The sequence below is a fragment of the Gallus gallus genome, chromosome 5 (genome assembly GCF_016699485.2).
Source record: "Gallus gallus isolate bGalGal1 chromosome 5, bGalGal1.mat.broiler.GRCg7b, whole genome shotgun sequence".
NCBI lineage: Eukaryota > Metazoa > Chordata > Aves > Galliformes > Phasianidae > Gallus > Gallus gallus.
Genome location: NC_052536.1, coordinates 18,357,925 through 18,374,464, shown reverse-complemented (window position 1 = coordinate 18,374,464; position 16,540 = coordinate 18,357,925). Strand labels below are relative to the sequence as shown.

General features: G+C 40.2%; 1 protein-coding gene across 2 annotated transcripts in view; it reads right to left on the bottom strand.

Moving 5' to 3' along the window:
• Positions 1 to 16,540, bottom strand: part of PDHX (pyruvate dehydrogenase complex component X) — a 97,985-nt gene that overhangs the window by 61,881 nt on the left and 19,564 nt on the right. The gene's annotated exons all lie outside the window — the stretch shown is intronic.

The following is a 16,540-nucleotide window of genomic DNA, read 5'->3' as shown; positions in this document are numbered from 1 at the left end:
TTATGTTCTGCATGAAAGAATATACTGCAAATGAATCTTAGTACAAAGTTTAAATAAAGAATTACCAAGTAATAATTAAACCAGCCTGTCATTTATTATGATTAGACACTAAGGTAAGATCTGTTTCTTTTAATGCTTCTCAAAGAATGTACTCATTTTAGAACACGTACAACCAGTTACACAGAGGTCTCAAAAGACATACTGTTCTCCTCCTTGCTTAGTGATGCACAGTGTATTCGTTTTTATTACAGGAGTTGACCCAGTTATTGATAACACAGCCAAGGTGACACACTATCAGTCTTGTCATAATGAGGTTATGACCCAGAACTTTCTCTTGTAACCTCTTCTGTAATGTTCAACTAAAGATCTCTTCTGTTATGAAACCCTTCACTGCAGAACAAAATAAGTCACTGTGGTTCAAACAGGAGGAACACCAGGTTGCATACTGCTAAGGTACATTAATGTGGGAAGCTTTCTGTGCACAGATGGCCAACCAGAAGTTAGTACAAACCAAGAAATCAGATCTAATTGTGGCAAATTTGGGTAGTATAGGCTCACACATGCACAGTTCCTCACATCTATTTGCACTCCACCACATTAGAGGGCAGAATTCAAATGGTGAAGAAACTGTGCTGCGGCAGCTCAATGGCTTTTCCACTTCTTAGTACCTTGAATGCACCACAGATCAGCTACAACTGAAGTCTTAATTTCAGATTTTAGGGTTACAGATAATGCTAATCCTGCAAAGTTTTTAGAATCTATATTATAGTTGCGCCTAGAAACCCAAAAAGAAAGGGTACCATTTAATTAGGAGTTTTGCAAACAATAATATGAGTTGCTGCATCAGAGATCTAACACTGTTCTTATCGGCGAGCATAAAAGCGATGGATGGAACAGATAAACTGTGAGGTGGGAGTGGATTGGAAAGACTGAATAACTGTAAAGCAAACAGACTTCACTGCAGCTCACTACTTGCCTAACAGATGGGAGTGGTTCATGAGCATCATAGCAGAAAAAGGTTTTGAGGAGGGATTTAGAGAGGGATAAGGCATCAGAGTTATGGATTTTGGCAAGAACTGGTTTCCACTGCTAGGTAATGTGGCAGAGAAAATATTTAAGGCTTCTGTCTCACTGAAAGAAGAGCAGCTGCTTAAGTTGCACTAGGTGATCACTCCTCAATTTAATACATTAATTGCTATAGCATATGGTGAGAGATGGTTTTGCTAATTGACTTGAGCCCATTTAGCATCTATGGTCTGAAAAACAGTTTTGATTTTCATCTCCTGTGAGTACATATAATTATATCTTCTCTTTGCTGTTTATCCTGAAGTTGATCGTGCTCCAGTAGGGCTGAAGTCCAGAAAGCATAGCTGTATGTTGAAATGAAAATTGCACAATAACCTTCATCACAGAGACCTAAGGGAATGTTCTAAGATTTGTTATAATCTCATACAGCTTTATGAGATGTTTAAACCAGAAAATACAAAAATGTTTTCTGAAGGTGTAATCACATTTCACGTGAAGCTCAGTGGCTTTTCCACTGTGTCTTCCATTTCATTTTCAGTGAAAACAAACAGCATCTTTGTTAAATATAGTGATTGAGGTGCCGATAAGGCTGTATTAATTATTAGTTGTATTGACTTAATTTATGTTGGGCTAAAACAAGCATTTAAAGCTAGTTAAGAATATAATTAAGCCGTACTAAAGTTGATAGGTATGCCTTTATTAGCTCTGAATCCTTTCTCCCGCTCCGTGCCCTGTTCCCACAGATCACTAGCTCTCCAGGGTCCCTGGATACTATTCCAGACTTGATTGCTCATCCATTAGCCCTGCACCTCTGGCAGGAGCCTCCCTCTCTCATCAGCCAGGAACTTTCACTCAGTAGCCTTTAACCACATAATGGAATCAAGACCAGATTTGTTGCTCAGGTTCCTTTTACTGATGTAGCATGTTAAGTGAAGAAGCATGCTGCGGGTCAAGCTTTCAAGCAGCTGCGCCAAAAAAAGTTCATGTGTAATCTTCTTCCCACTGCTTTATTTACATCCAATCTGTTCCTTTTACACTTTACCATGCCCTTTCTACTGCTCAGCTTCTGTTGTCAATCTGCAACACATTTTTTGATTAATGAATGATTGATTAATGATTATGACTTAAACATACACTATGGACCCATGCTTCCTCCAGTCATTGCCTTCACCATGTGTTCATGTCCTAAGAGTTTGAAGGCTATCTTTGGCCATTTTCTTGCTTTCATGTCCTTATTAAAAGGCATGACCTTTGCTGGACTATAAATACCTTGCTAGTTCACCTCCTCCCTAGCTGCTTAGTCACCTTCTGAAGCACCCCATTATTTTGGTTGCACACTTCCAATAATTAAGTCTCCTATTTTTTCTAGGCCTCAATTATCTTGCTTTCACTGACACCTATAAAGTCTTATTTCAGGAAACACGAAAATTAACCACAATATTTATTTATTTACATCCACATAACATAAAACCTAGGTAGAGTTGTTAAAGCACCTGGCATAGGTTTAGAAACATAATTACAATATTATAGAATCAGTCAAAACACCAGCTGCTCTTTCTTTCCTATATCTCTTCTATCAGCTACATATCATTCACTAGTTTCTGAGAAGATTCAATAAAGATTAAAACTTCCCCTAAACCATATCTATTACACAATCATATCTTTACCTTGCTATTATAGCTTAGCATCACTTGTACAATCTTTGGAAAGAAGCTATGCGGAATAAGTAAACAAACAACTTCTTTCAAGAAGTATTAATGTTGTCTTATATCACAAAGCCCAGATGACTGCACCCATAGCACACTTTGTCCACTTCTGTTGCCCAGAAACTGCTTTCATGTAGTTTTGAGAAATGCACTGAACAAGTCTACCTCTCCTGCCGAGACGAAAAACAAAGCAATTAATCATCCAAATACGATCTAAAATAATTCCTACCATATAAAATTTTCTGATAGGTAGCAAAGAATATTTTTAAAGGTCAGTGGAGATGTGGAATGCAGAATGAAATACCGATGAATTGGGATAAGACTGCTAGTTGATATAAGAACAAGTTAATCACTTAGTGCTGTAAATAATTACTAATCTTACATTTAAATATTTGAGAAGCATATCTGCAAAAGACTAGGCCCCCCTTTTTTTTTTTTAAATGTATATGTATACATGTCTGAAAATAGGTGTGATGGCATTCTTGCAGGCAGCCCGTCCAGCACTGGCTACTGCCCATATTTCAATTGCAAGAATACTTCAATAGATAGTCTTACAGTTTCACAAAGAACACCTTCAGGTCAGCCATGATATTCCTCTTGTTCCAATCTGGATTTGCATCAGACTTTTTTTTTTTTGGAGTTCAAAAATTTGGGAAGGTCAAAACAAAATCTTAATTGTCAATTAGATACCAGAAATTTCCCATGAACTAATACCCTGTATGGTCACTTTAGATACTCTTCAGAAGTTGGGAGGCTGGAAGAATGCTTCCAGATTAACATTACCAGTAGCAGGACTGAAAATAGGGAAGATGCACTGCATCAACGCATAAACCCAAAAAACAGAAGTGCAACCCAGAAACATTAGGAAATGGGTGCTACTATGAAGTTAAGTAGATTTAAGTCAGTAGTTTGGTGATTTTTTAAAATGTGTTTTATGAAATGTTGGTTTCATCCAATTGTACAAATTCTTATTTATTTTACTAGTAATACTTTATTCTGCAGACAGACTACAAATAAGTACTAATTAACATACCTTCCAAACCAGGCTAATCATCTGATGTATGGGCATAAGAAGTTGCAGAATTTTCTTCCCGTTTGGTAGTGGAAAACATGTGCAAACACTTCTTGGCCATGCTGGTAAAACTATGAAGCCTTGATGTAACAAGGGATTGGAACACTTGGACTGTGTGCTCCAGGTCCTTTCCAACGACTGAAAGATTTGATTAATCACTTGGTTGACTGCTTGACTTGCTATCTAATTATAAAGTTTAGCTACATCTCCACAAAACCTAAAGACTCTCCACACCTCATTGTTGTTTTTTTTTTGTTTGTTTGTTTTTTGTTTTTATTTTTAAAGCCAGATTAAAACTGATAAGCATCTTACAACACACAGTTCACCACATAGCACTGAAGCTTTGGTATATCAAAGGGCAAGAGATCATAGATCAGGCATTTGTCTAAAATGTAGCCAGATTTTCCAAAGAGCTCAAGGATAATTCTTTTCAAATGTTCAGCATCCACCTCTGTAGGCAAATTTTCAGAAGTGCTCAAAGCCATGCATGCTAAAAGTCTCTAAGAATGTTGCTATTTGTTTTGGTTCTCAAACAGAAGCCAAGCTTTTTGAAAAGCCTGTCCCCTTTGAAATATTTCTGCTAAAGGATTATACAGTATAGCTACAGATATTATTTTGGGTTCTGAATGTATCTGTACATCTCTACAAAACAACCATGGTGTGAAACTTTTTGTTAAATGAAAAATAAACTCAGTCCCTTTGGAACACAGATCTTTCATTTTGTTATTTCTTAAAATGGCTTCACAGACATCTTTTATATGAAATAACTCAACATTTGGAAACATTACATCATAAGGATTTGCCAAGTCATTTTTACCCATTGCATCTATTTACAAAGTAGGCATTCTCTTTTCTCAGCTTTTCTTATGTATGTACTTCTTCCTAAACAAATGCCTATTTTCTTCATTATAAATCCTCTGATTTTTACAAAAAAAATTACACCTGACATTATATCCTAACATATCCATTCTGTAGATTTTTTTTGTTTGGTTTGATCTCCGAGTGCCGCAACTCCATTTTACTAAACCCTTACTTATGAACAAAATATAGGAGAACAGACTCAGAAAATTGTAGATATCATTAGGAAAAAAGAAATAAGAAATCATCTGGAAGGAAAGTAGATTGCAATTTAGCAATAAAGTGGAAGACGGCACACTTGCACAGACATGGCAAAATACATGAAAGCAGAATGTCTAGAAAACAGTTTGGAATACACTGAGGTGAGGGATATATCTAAGCACAGGCTACACTTGCTGTAAGAAGAAAAAGGGCATCACCCCTGGAGGTTTAAAGCAGAGCACAGCCTTCAGATACATGAAGTTTTCCTTGTCAGAGTTAGTAAGACTTTAGCTGGAATACTAAGCCTATGAGCAGGAACCCCACTTCTGTAAGTATGGCAGATGGAAGTGAGAGGTCAAGAAGAATGGACAGGAATCTTTAAAAGACTGAAGGAACTAGAGCTTGTTAGCCTAAAAAAACAGATTGTTCATTACGCTTGCTGCTGCAGAATGGAAAGTTACAGTCTTTATCAGAGACACCTCCAGCTGGGATGACTGCAGTCTCTAGGTAGTAATCAAGCCTGCCAGAACTGTAAAATGTATTGATATATTTCAGGGAACAGCACCAGTATCTGACTGAAATATCAAGCATCAACTGAGATGAAAAAAAGTCTGCACTATAGAGGTGGGACTGGAGAAGGCTTGGTGCCCATTCAGCATTAGAACAAAAAATAGGAACACCAAGGAGGAATGAGGTATGGGAGGTATGGGAGCGTGGCAACAAGTTACTTGCATATGAAAGTCAGTCCCCTAAGGAGATGTCATTGAGGTCATTTGATTTATGCATCACTATCAGAAAAAAAAAAAGTTGCTATGTTCCAACAAAAGAGGGAAAGATCCCATTTTCACACAGATAGATGGGGACAGACTGCACAGTGTGACTACTACCAACGGTCATGTAATGTTAGGTACTTCAACAAACAGAAGAAACTTTTCAATGTTCGATGAGATTTCTAGATTTCATTCTAGACTTAACTCTAAAATGTTTTCACACAAGCCCATTTTAAACATATCCTATTAAAATGTCACTCAAAACCCCTTCATCTCTTAATACTACAGAAACAAAACTGTGGACAGGAAAGTAAAAGACAGAGTGGGGAGAGAACTTGTCAATGTTCATCTGACCAAGAGCAGAGGAAGCCTGTGCTGCCTTTCAAAGCTCATGAGACTTCTTACCAACACTTAAAGCTGCCCCTTTGGCCACTTCAGAGTCTGCTTAAAAATGTACCTCAAACATAAAATGCATCTCAGAAGACTACTAAGTATTAATTCAGGTTCTGACTAGATATAAAGGGAAGAAAAAAAAGAAATCAATGTAAAAATACAGTATTGGACTAGGACACCAAGAAAGGCTGTGGAACATGAGTCCTTGAGGGTTCTCAAGATGGGACAAAGACCTGAGGAACATGTTGTGTTCCGGATTTATCCTGCTCTGCAGTGGAAGTCAGACCACAGAGCTCCACGGGTCCCTTCCCCACACTTGTGACATAGCGCTGATCCTATGAGCTCACCTTTTTTAAGGTAGCTGGTCCAGCAGTGACTTTTCCTCTCACCAGAGGACAAGCACATCTGCAAGAGAATGTTTCATCTATCAGTAGGTTGTCCAGGGGCAAGTGTTTCATGAGCATGCGTGTGTCTGCATGTCAGTATATTTATGTAAGGGACATACGTGTGCACACAGGGCAGTGATCAGATGCTGCACTTAAACTTACAGGCTCTCCAAGACCTGGATTCCTATTGTTTAGATGGACTCTGGTGAAAAGATTAAAGAGAATACTTGTGTGCTGCTTGGCCCAGAACACCCAGGAAGAAGAACTACTCAGAACCGCCTGCAGGAGTTTACAACTGGGAGCAATAGGGTAAAGTCAGGTAAAGAAAAACAGCTTGAACATCAGCAAAGTTTCCTAACAGTGGATGTTATTAGACTGGATAATCTCCCCTTAGGGAAGCAATAAAAACGACATCATTTGCATCTTTGCAAACGAGACCAGGCAAAGCACTGGGAAATATACTGTGGGGAATAATCTTGTAAAAAGATTGCACTAATTTTTCCCATCTATTCTTTCTTCATAGGATTGCTTCATACATGCAGTGTGCCATACTCCTTTTCCTGTTACTTTATTCCTTTTCCCGTGGATTTAATAAAAAACAACAACCCTGGAGCAATTGATACCTTTCTAACTAAAATACGACATACAAAGACAATTTGCCTTCTTATTTAAAAAAGATATTTTTTAAACTTAAAATATAACCAGTAATAGATACAAGATCATATTCTGTAGGGTACTGACACACTTCAGCACAATAAGCAATTAGGTTTGCCCTAAACTAATTAGTTTGACATGCTACTCATACATATACTCTGCGCAACAGGAGGAAGTCAGTCTGACCTTAATTATTGCTTGTAAATAATCCCCAAGTTGTAACTAAGTAGAGCCTTTTAAAATGTAATTATTATAATACCAGAGTTACAGAGCTCATTGATTTATAATTGCTTAATTGTTTTTATCTATTAAACCACAGCTGTGATAGGTTCATCACGCATACATGCACGACTCTGGAAACCGATGAAGTATGGCCAGGAACTTGGACCAACATTATCTCCCACAGTTAAATGCTAAATAATCATTCCATTCCAGTCAAGGTCAGCAGCATTCATCAGATGGCTGATCAACTGTGGGAAATAAGCAGGTCATTTCAGAACAGATCCTGCAGAGTAACGAGATGGGGGTAGGACACAAACATACAGGTACCTCCAGGATCCTGAGTTTCCCACCAGATTCCCAATTCAGACCAACACTTCCTCCTCTCTGTGAGTCTGATGGTACACTTCTAGGGTTGTAATGTATAAGAAACTATTGGAAGTACATGTAACTGTGCTAGTGGGAAACATAATATCCAAGTAACTATAAAGCTTTCCTCTCTTTCTAAGCAAGGTGTATGCAGTAGTTTGCATGCTTGCATGCAAAGGATAGACTGTGCTTTTGCCTGTCATGCCAACTACACATATGCAGAGAGCCTTTCATGGAGGGAATTCAAGCCACACACATGGTCCTCATATCTTCAATGTGTTCAGCTCTTTCTCTGCCACTGTCTGGTAATAAGCATCTCAAAGACTGAACTGCATTACATGTAGTTGTGATTGGGGAAAAGGAGCAAAACAGTAAAAAAAACACTTAGGAGTAGTCAGCATGACACTTTCATTAAAACTGTAGCGTATCCCATCTGTCAGAAAGGAGACACCAACATTTTTCTCTGAGAAACTGTAACCTGGCACTCAGGAAGATTTTAATATACTTCTAAATGCCACCTCCTTCTGATAAAGATAAGGTGTGGATTTTTTATCATTAAAATTTCAGCTAAATATAAGCCTTGGTTCAAATCTTTTGCCATTTTACAGCATAGAGAAAGGCACCAGCTAAGAAGCACGTTAATTCTCTGCGTTCATGGAATGCAATATGCCGAGTTGGAAGGGACCCACCAGGATCATCGAGTCCAGCTCCTGGCTCCACATGGGACCACCCAAAACTCACCCACTATGCCTGAGAGCTTTGTCCAAATGCTTCTTGAACTCTGGTGGGCTTGACCACATGATCACTGCCCCAGGGAGCCCTTTCCAGCAAACACACATTATGTCATAGAATTAGATCCTAGAAGAAATGATAGAACTATGAACTGACAACTCATATAACCACACTAATACCTGGAAAGACATAAGCACAGAGCAACTGTCAGGAATAAGATATATTATCAGTATTCACTCAAATTCTTATATGTATTTCTCAAAAACACATTTTGAAAGCCTGAGAAAATTGGTTCTGTGATAGACCAATGAAGAAATTTCTGCAACGAATTTCTTCCATGTGCCCAAAATATGGAAAAGTGAGATCTTTGTGCAAGCAAGCTGCAAGTTTTGGGTTAAAGAAATTAAGCCTGTAAGGATCTGAAAATCCCATTCCAATCTCAGGCTTTCCTAGTCCGTACAGCATGAATAAAAAGCCATTGCCATCGGTCTCAATTTCTGCACTCCTATAAAGGGAATATTAGTCATGTAGGTTCATCAGTCAGGTTACATCTAAATTCCCCATGGTAAATGAGACTAAAGAAATGCAAAGTATTCTAGTGTTGTACAATCCAGATGGAGCGATAATACCCTGCTTGTTATTACCAACATTCCACAGCAATTAGGGAATCACAGCAGAATCCTAAATCTATGGGAAGAAAATTAGATTGCCTCAAAGCGTGGTCCTGTCCCATCATGTGACTGAGCGTGTAGGATTAAAGGCATCCCTATCTCAGCATTTCTTGTGCACTATTTTTTTTTTTTTAAGTTTATAATTGAAAATGTTGTTTTTTGTTGTTCCTCCTCCCACCCCCAAGCTGTCAGTTATGCAAATACAGCACAAGTCCTGCTCTTCTGCATACCCTCACCAGTCATCATGGCTTTGCAGCCAAGTTCTGCTCCCACTTCTACCTGCACAGACCTATTCCTTGCAAATAGACAATGTGCAAAGAACAACTGTAGCAGCCATCCATTCTTGAGCTCTAATTTCCTTGGAAAGGTGGTTGATAAGCTACTCTTATCTGTTGTGTTTTGGTTTCTTGTTTGTTTGTTTTTGTTGTTTTTTTCCCCCCCCAAATATAACATGAAGGAAAAAAAAATCATGTCATGAAAAAATTTCATTTATCTTCCTTATCTGCAATGCTTATTGAAAAAAATATTCTGTACATTGCTGACAGCTTGTTATTTTCCTCATCTGTGAACAGCTGACATCTCTTATCTCATGCTTGGAATATAAACTCTCCAGTACAGCCCCATCAGATCATTCTTTATTCCTCCCTCTGTAATTACAGTCAAAACAAGAACAATAAGAAAGAAGGCAACTTTTTTGTGTGTGTGCAGAAATGTTTTGGACTGCTTGGCAGACTAGTTGGTACATGAAGTATATCCTGAAAACATAGAACATCACAAATACTATGGACAGCTAGAATTCTTCCTAAATCCCAAACTTTTTGATATTCCTTTGTTAATTGTGTTGGCTGAGCACAGCACCCATCTGAAATAATGAAGGCATTTTAACCAATAAAAGTAACTGTATATCCAGATACTGTGTTTGATGTTAGAACTTTAGAACAAGGTAACACAAAGTTATCTTGTGCAGGGAAAAAGAAAGAAAAAATGCAAAACCCACAAATAAAAAACACTGAAGAATAAGCAAGTTGAAATACTCATAATATAGAGAGAAAAGATGCAATCATGAACAATCTGTAATTACATACCCACAATAATGCAGAGAAAGTTACTTCCTTGATGTTCAAAGGGGAAAAGGAAGGAAAAAGCAAAATAAAGCTTCCTTATTAAAAGGGATCAGCCTGATTCTGTGTTGGTAACTCAGAAACTGAAGTTCTGACAAGGCTGATCACAGGAACAGTTGAGGGTGAAGGTTTGCTTTGCTGTGAATCTATAGTAATTTTGCTGGACATTTTAGAACAGTTCCTAACTGATGTCTGGGAAGAGCCAGTAAGTGAATCCTAGCTGGTCACTGGTCCGTAAGAGAATTCAAGAGCTGATTCTGTTCCATCAAACCATAACCTTTAGGAAACAAATAGATTAATAAAAATGAAATCAGGTGAACTTGGAAGGCCTGTGTTTGGAGTACTCGCTGACATACTTTGAAGACCTATTTTCATAGATTACTACTTGATATTTAAAAAAAAGGAAGCAAACCAACAAATACCAATCAACTCCAAGCAAATGGAAAACAAAAAAAAACCCACCACATTAACTGACAAAGACTGTGAGCATCCAGAAGGAAAGCTTTCCAACTTGGTGGTAAACTTTTGTACTGGGATAAGCTACATAAATAGCACCTCCCCCAGTAATTCCTTATATAAAGTATTATTCATTAAAGAATATCTCCTCCCCACTCTCCCGAAAGCAAAAGGGACATAGGAGTGAGACATTTCTCAATTCTGCTATAAATCTCTGATCCCTCACCTGCTCAAGCAGGAGTTCAGGTGCAGGGTATGATGTAGGTGTGGTGCACCTGCGCCCTCTGTAATAGTTGTGTGTGAGGGGCAACAATGAACACATGGAAACTGCTCTCTGCTGATGGATGAGGAGGCATATCTTTAGAGAGCACTATTTGCTGAGGGGAGGTCCAGAAGCTCAGACAGGAGAATCAGTAAGATGATTTAATACCCACTGTCCTAAGCTTGTGCAAAGCAAAACAGACCTACTCTCTGTAACTCACAGGCTTGCTTGCTTTCTCCTCCTCCAGTACCATATGAATTCACTCAATATTTTTCAGGAGCATTAGAAATAACCTGTTCACAATGTCTACTACTAAAAAGAAATAACTTTTAATCACATTAGTATTTAAGAGCTAGAGCCTTCATCCTAGCAGGATTTCTGTCCACATCAATTCCTTTACATACAGTTTCTACACACGCACACAAAAAAAAGTTTGATCAAAGCAAAAGATTAACTTTAATAACCAACAGCCTTACTTGAGGACACTGAACAGCAAATAAACAGAGACAGCTCCCTGTATTTCACTCCTCACTTCATCCTCCCAGCAGGGAGGTTCTGCAGGCTGAATGCCTTGTTCATACAAGACTTATTAGTACAGGATCTAGCACATTTTGAACCATCTTTTAATTGAGATCTGTAAGTAGTAAAGTACAGATTGGTGTTGCTCCTAATTAAGTACATCTGTTTGCACCCAGAGCACTTTTCTGTCAGCTTGAAGGAACACCCAGGACTGGCAAAACAGACGCCTTGAATTAGCACAGAGGTCATATGTGCTGACATGCATAATACAGGCAGATTGTCCCACTTTTCCACCCACTGAATTCTTGTTGCTAATCTAATTAATACCCTCTGACTATTTCAGATGGTCACTTGCAAGTGACAACAAAGATAAAATGCTGGGGTATCTTATGACACGTACCTGCTTTTTCATCTGCCCTATTTTCAACACATTTTTCTCTGTTCTGTTTCTCTCCCTTCTGCTCATTCATTCTCTGTAAATGGGCTGCCTTCACTTCCCATGTTTTGAGAGAGGAGTGCAGTACTGAGATTAAAAAAAAATCCAGTGGAACTGGGAAGCCGGATATCTCTTCTCCCTTTCTTTTCCCTATAGCATTTACTGCTCCTCTTCCCACCTCTCCCATTTCCAAGGCTCCCTGCTTCTCCCTTCACCTGCAGGCAGAGAGCTGGGGCTAACACCTGCACTGTGCTGGGCACAGCTTGCAGAGCAGGACAGCCCTTTCCCAAGCATTTGTAGGCAAGGAGGCTTGCAGATTTGATACAAAGAGAAATATTTATGTTTACTACCATCTTTAGCCATTTTCATGCATTCTGCAAACAAGGAAGAGGCACTGCAGCTCTAAATGGTGGCTCCTTTGCAGAGAACAGGGAGAATACATTTTCCACCCTCCTCCCTCATTCTCATACTCCTTCACCTTTGTCTGTGGCCAAAAAAAGAAAAAAAAAAAAAGCAAAACATCAGGGATACTAATAGCATTTCTGGACCTTAGGTTATCTGGATTTTTTATTATTATTATTTACCACTGACATAAATTCAGTAAGAAGAGAACACAAAAATAATAATGATAAAAGGAAATGGTCCTAAAACCAGAGGCCTCCCTTCCCAATTGAAAGGATATCGAACTGTGAAACCCAACTGTAATCCAAGAGCAACAGGTAATGAGTATGTACACATGCAATAGATCTCACAGCAGAGGCTCTCTTAGAAAGGTAGGAGGCGAACGAAAGCAGTACTGTAAAAATTGTCACGCTCACGTACAGGAGCAGTAAGTAAAGCTGTACAGACACAGGAGAGTGGGAGCAAACAACACCACCTCCACAGAAAAGACGGGTTCAGGAAAAGCCAGCCAAGAGACACTGAAAAAAAAAAGGGGGGAGGGGGGGGCTGGGGGGTAGAGGGAGCTTTAGAGCTCATTAGAGAGCTCTTTTGAATGAAAACTTGGTGATTATCAGTCTTTTATACAAAAGTCATTCCAATGCTCATAGGGTGAGTGACTCATCTTCTCCATTCAGAAAGTGATACGGCTGCATAAGTACCAGGACTCTTATAAAGTGCTTGATCCAAATTCATTTGTTGAGCCAAGCTGAATGGCAAGAAATCAAAAAAGCTTCCCGAGAAGTTAAACAAGGCCCATTAAATAAGTACAGGGAATAAATGTAGTTATTACATATTTTAACCTACATTTCAGGGACTCCTATGGTAAGGAGATACTCATAACAGGAGTGAGCAGGTTGCGGGTTTGTATGAAAATGTAATACTTATTTCAATAAGGAAAGATCATTTTCTAAGAGGATTCAGATAACTGTGTATTTTCTGTTATACCAACCCTTCCACAGAAGAACAGAATTCTTTAGGGAAAAAAAAAGTCTGATAGACAAAACTCAAATTTTACTAAGCCTAGTGTTTCACTGAGCTTCTGTAAGGCTAGAACAATTTAACATGCTGCTGGCAATAAACAATAATTGTATTCAGTCAAAAAGAAAAAACAAGGACCAAGGCCTTGAACTCTTCATCACCATAGGTCTTAAACAAGATCAAAAGCATACCCTTGGTAGTTGCAGTTATTCCGTCTTTGGACAGTCACTAGAGGGCAACATCACCTACTCAATCCATCCCAGACAAGATCACAGTACTCACACCCTTCTCTCCAGAGGCTCACCAGGCCTAGGCTGGCTGCACCCACGCTACCCAGAGGATTGCCACATGCTCAGCTCTGAAAACTCAACTTTCCAGTTGCTCACTCAGCGTTAACACAAGGGCACCTGCAGGGCACCATGAAAAATAGCCTGCTTGGGATCCCAGGGGAGAGGAAAACTCAGGAGTACTTGGCTCTCCACACCCCTAAGCTTTCAGCATGCAACAGGAGGAGCCTGGAGGACTTACCCTCTAGCTAGAACTACCCAAGCCTTCTACAACACGCACAGTAAACCAACAGTAACTATTTTATATCACTGTACCTTCACATCACGTCCCAGCTCCCAAATGCCTGTGGAGGTGGTCACCTTGTTGTTAGTGCTACAGCATACTCAGGACACCCGCTCTGTATCCTTATTAGGCTGCTCACATGCCATAAGAGCACAGAGACATTCTCAGGAAGGTACTGTCTCCCAGCACAGGGGGAAAGTGATGGCTGGATCCACTCCCTCAGTTATACACACAAGCACAGCTACAAGCAATGAACAATCAGTGGCCCAGGCAACCTACCTGCTCACTACCTCAGCCCCACAGCTGAGGCACTCAGCTGGCCTAGCTCAGCTCATCAGTCAGCCCTGGTACTGCACCTGGAGAAGAAGATCTAGCTGAAGTGGTCTTTGTTTGCATAAAGGCATTCCCCAAGTAGTACTACCTCCACAGCCTCCTGTAGTTCAGGCTTTCCTGTATCCTTCTCTCCCTGGTCCTATATTGTAACGACAGTGTGCTATGGAAAATGGCACAGCACCTCAGTGTCATTTTTCTTTTTGAACCAGGAACTGGCGAGGGCAGTCTTCAAGCATAGTTGGATGGAGAGTGAGGATGGGTTAGGTTGCCAGCAAGTGGGAATGGTCACACAGCAGAAGTATAAGAGATTGCTGTCCTCTCTTCACCACTCTCAACCAAGTTTTATCCATTTTTCATTTTATTCCTACTCCCTCCACCTTACAGTAGTCATTTTCAAGCAAAAATAAAGGAGAATGCTGATGCTAGCTTTCTGCAGTACAGTTTGGGGCTGGAAAATGCCTTCTGGCCATGTGGCTAAAGGAGATGCATATTTGAAAGCAGCTGCAAGCCGCAGAGTTTGTCTCTTCATCTGCTCTACAACCACCTGAGCTGCACAGCAGCTCTATCTCAACTATCTCTTAAAAATCGCATACCTACAATAAAGATGTCCATCATCAGCCTAGTACTCTCACTTCTATGTGAGGTTATCTATTAAAGTACTCACATAGCAACTTCTCCAAATTGCTCTAGCAACCCAAGGAAAGATGAAATGCTGAATATTCCATAAGAAGTTGATTAGCTTTGTTAGACCAAGGGCAGAAATCTCCCACAGAGTCTTCGTGAATGTGTCTACTATGCAACACTTACACAACATCCTCATATAACAGAGCTGGTAGCTCTTTAAGGATACCTTTCTGAGAGCATGAGAGCTCTCCAGCCCCAAGCATAAGAAATCAAGCAGCAGAGGTAGAAAACCAGCATGGCCAAGCAAGGGCCTGGTGGCACAACTGAGGGAAAAGAAGGAAAAATACAAGCAGTGGAAGCAGGGATGGGCGGCCTGGGAAGAATACAGGGATGTCCTCTGGACATGCAGAAATGGGATTACAAAAGACAAGGCACAGATGGATTTGAACTTGGCATGGGATGTGAAAAATAACAGGAAGGGATTCTCTAGGAACACTGGTCAGAAGAGGTTGGCAAAAGAGAGTGTTTGGGGATAAATTAGATAAATGAGATATTTCTCTCCCTTCTGATAAATGAGAAGGGAGAACTGGCTTCAACAAACATGGAGAAGGCTGAGGTACTCTATGAGTTCTTTGCCTCGATCTTCACTGGCTGTCAGGTTTTCCATGCCTCTCGTGTCCCTGAACCTCTAAACAGTCACTAGGGGGCAAAATGTCTCCCCCTGTAAGAGCAGAGGAAGTCTGAGACCACCTCATAAGTCTGAATGTATACAAATGTATGGGGCCAGATGACATACGTCCCAGGATCCTAAGGGAACTGGCTGATGTGGTTGCCAGACCACTCTCCATCATATTTGAAAAGTTGTGGCTGTCAGGCAAAATCCTTGGTGACTGGAAAAAGGGAAATATTACTTTCATTTTCAAGGAAGGGAGAAAAGAAGACCCAGAGAACTACAGGCTGGTGACCTTCACCTCTGTGCCTGGGAAAATCATGGAACATCAATCTCATAGCCTTCTATGATGGGATGATGGTATCAGTGGAAGGGCAATTGATGTCTTCTGCCTGGACTTGTGCAAGGCCTTTGACATGGTCCCACACCACATCCTTATCTCTAAATTGGAGAAATATGGATTTGAAGTCTGATTATTTGGTGGATAAATAATTGGTTGGATGATCACAGCCAGAGTGTTGTGATCAGTGGATCTATGTTCAGGTAGAGACCATTTATGAATGGTGTCCCCCATGGGTTGGTCTTAGACAAGTGCTCTTCAACATCTTGATCAATGGCATAGTGGGATTGAACGTACCCTTAGCAAGTCTGCTTATGACAACAAGCTGAGTGGCACAGTTGATACAATAGAAGGCAGGGATGCCATCCAAAGGGGTCTAGACAAGCTTGAAATGTGGGCCCACAAGAATCTGATGAGGTTCAACAGGGCCAAATGCAATGTGTTGCACTTGGGTCATGACAATCCCAGATATGTCTAAAGACTGGGAGAAGAACTCACTGAAAGCAGCCCTGTGGAGAAGGATTTGGGTGTTCTGGTAAACAAAAAGCTGGATGTGAGCCAACAGAGTGCTCTTGCAGCCCGGAAGGCAAACAGTATCCTGGGCTGCATCAAAAGAGGGGTGGCCCCCTCTACTCTGCTCTCTCGAGGTCCTATGTAGAGTACTGCATCCAAGCCTGGGGCCCCCAGCACAAGAATGTATCTCACAGGGGTCTTCCCAAGGAAGCTTTGGACC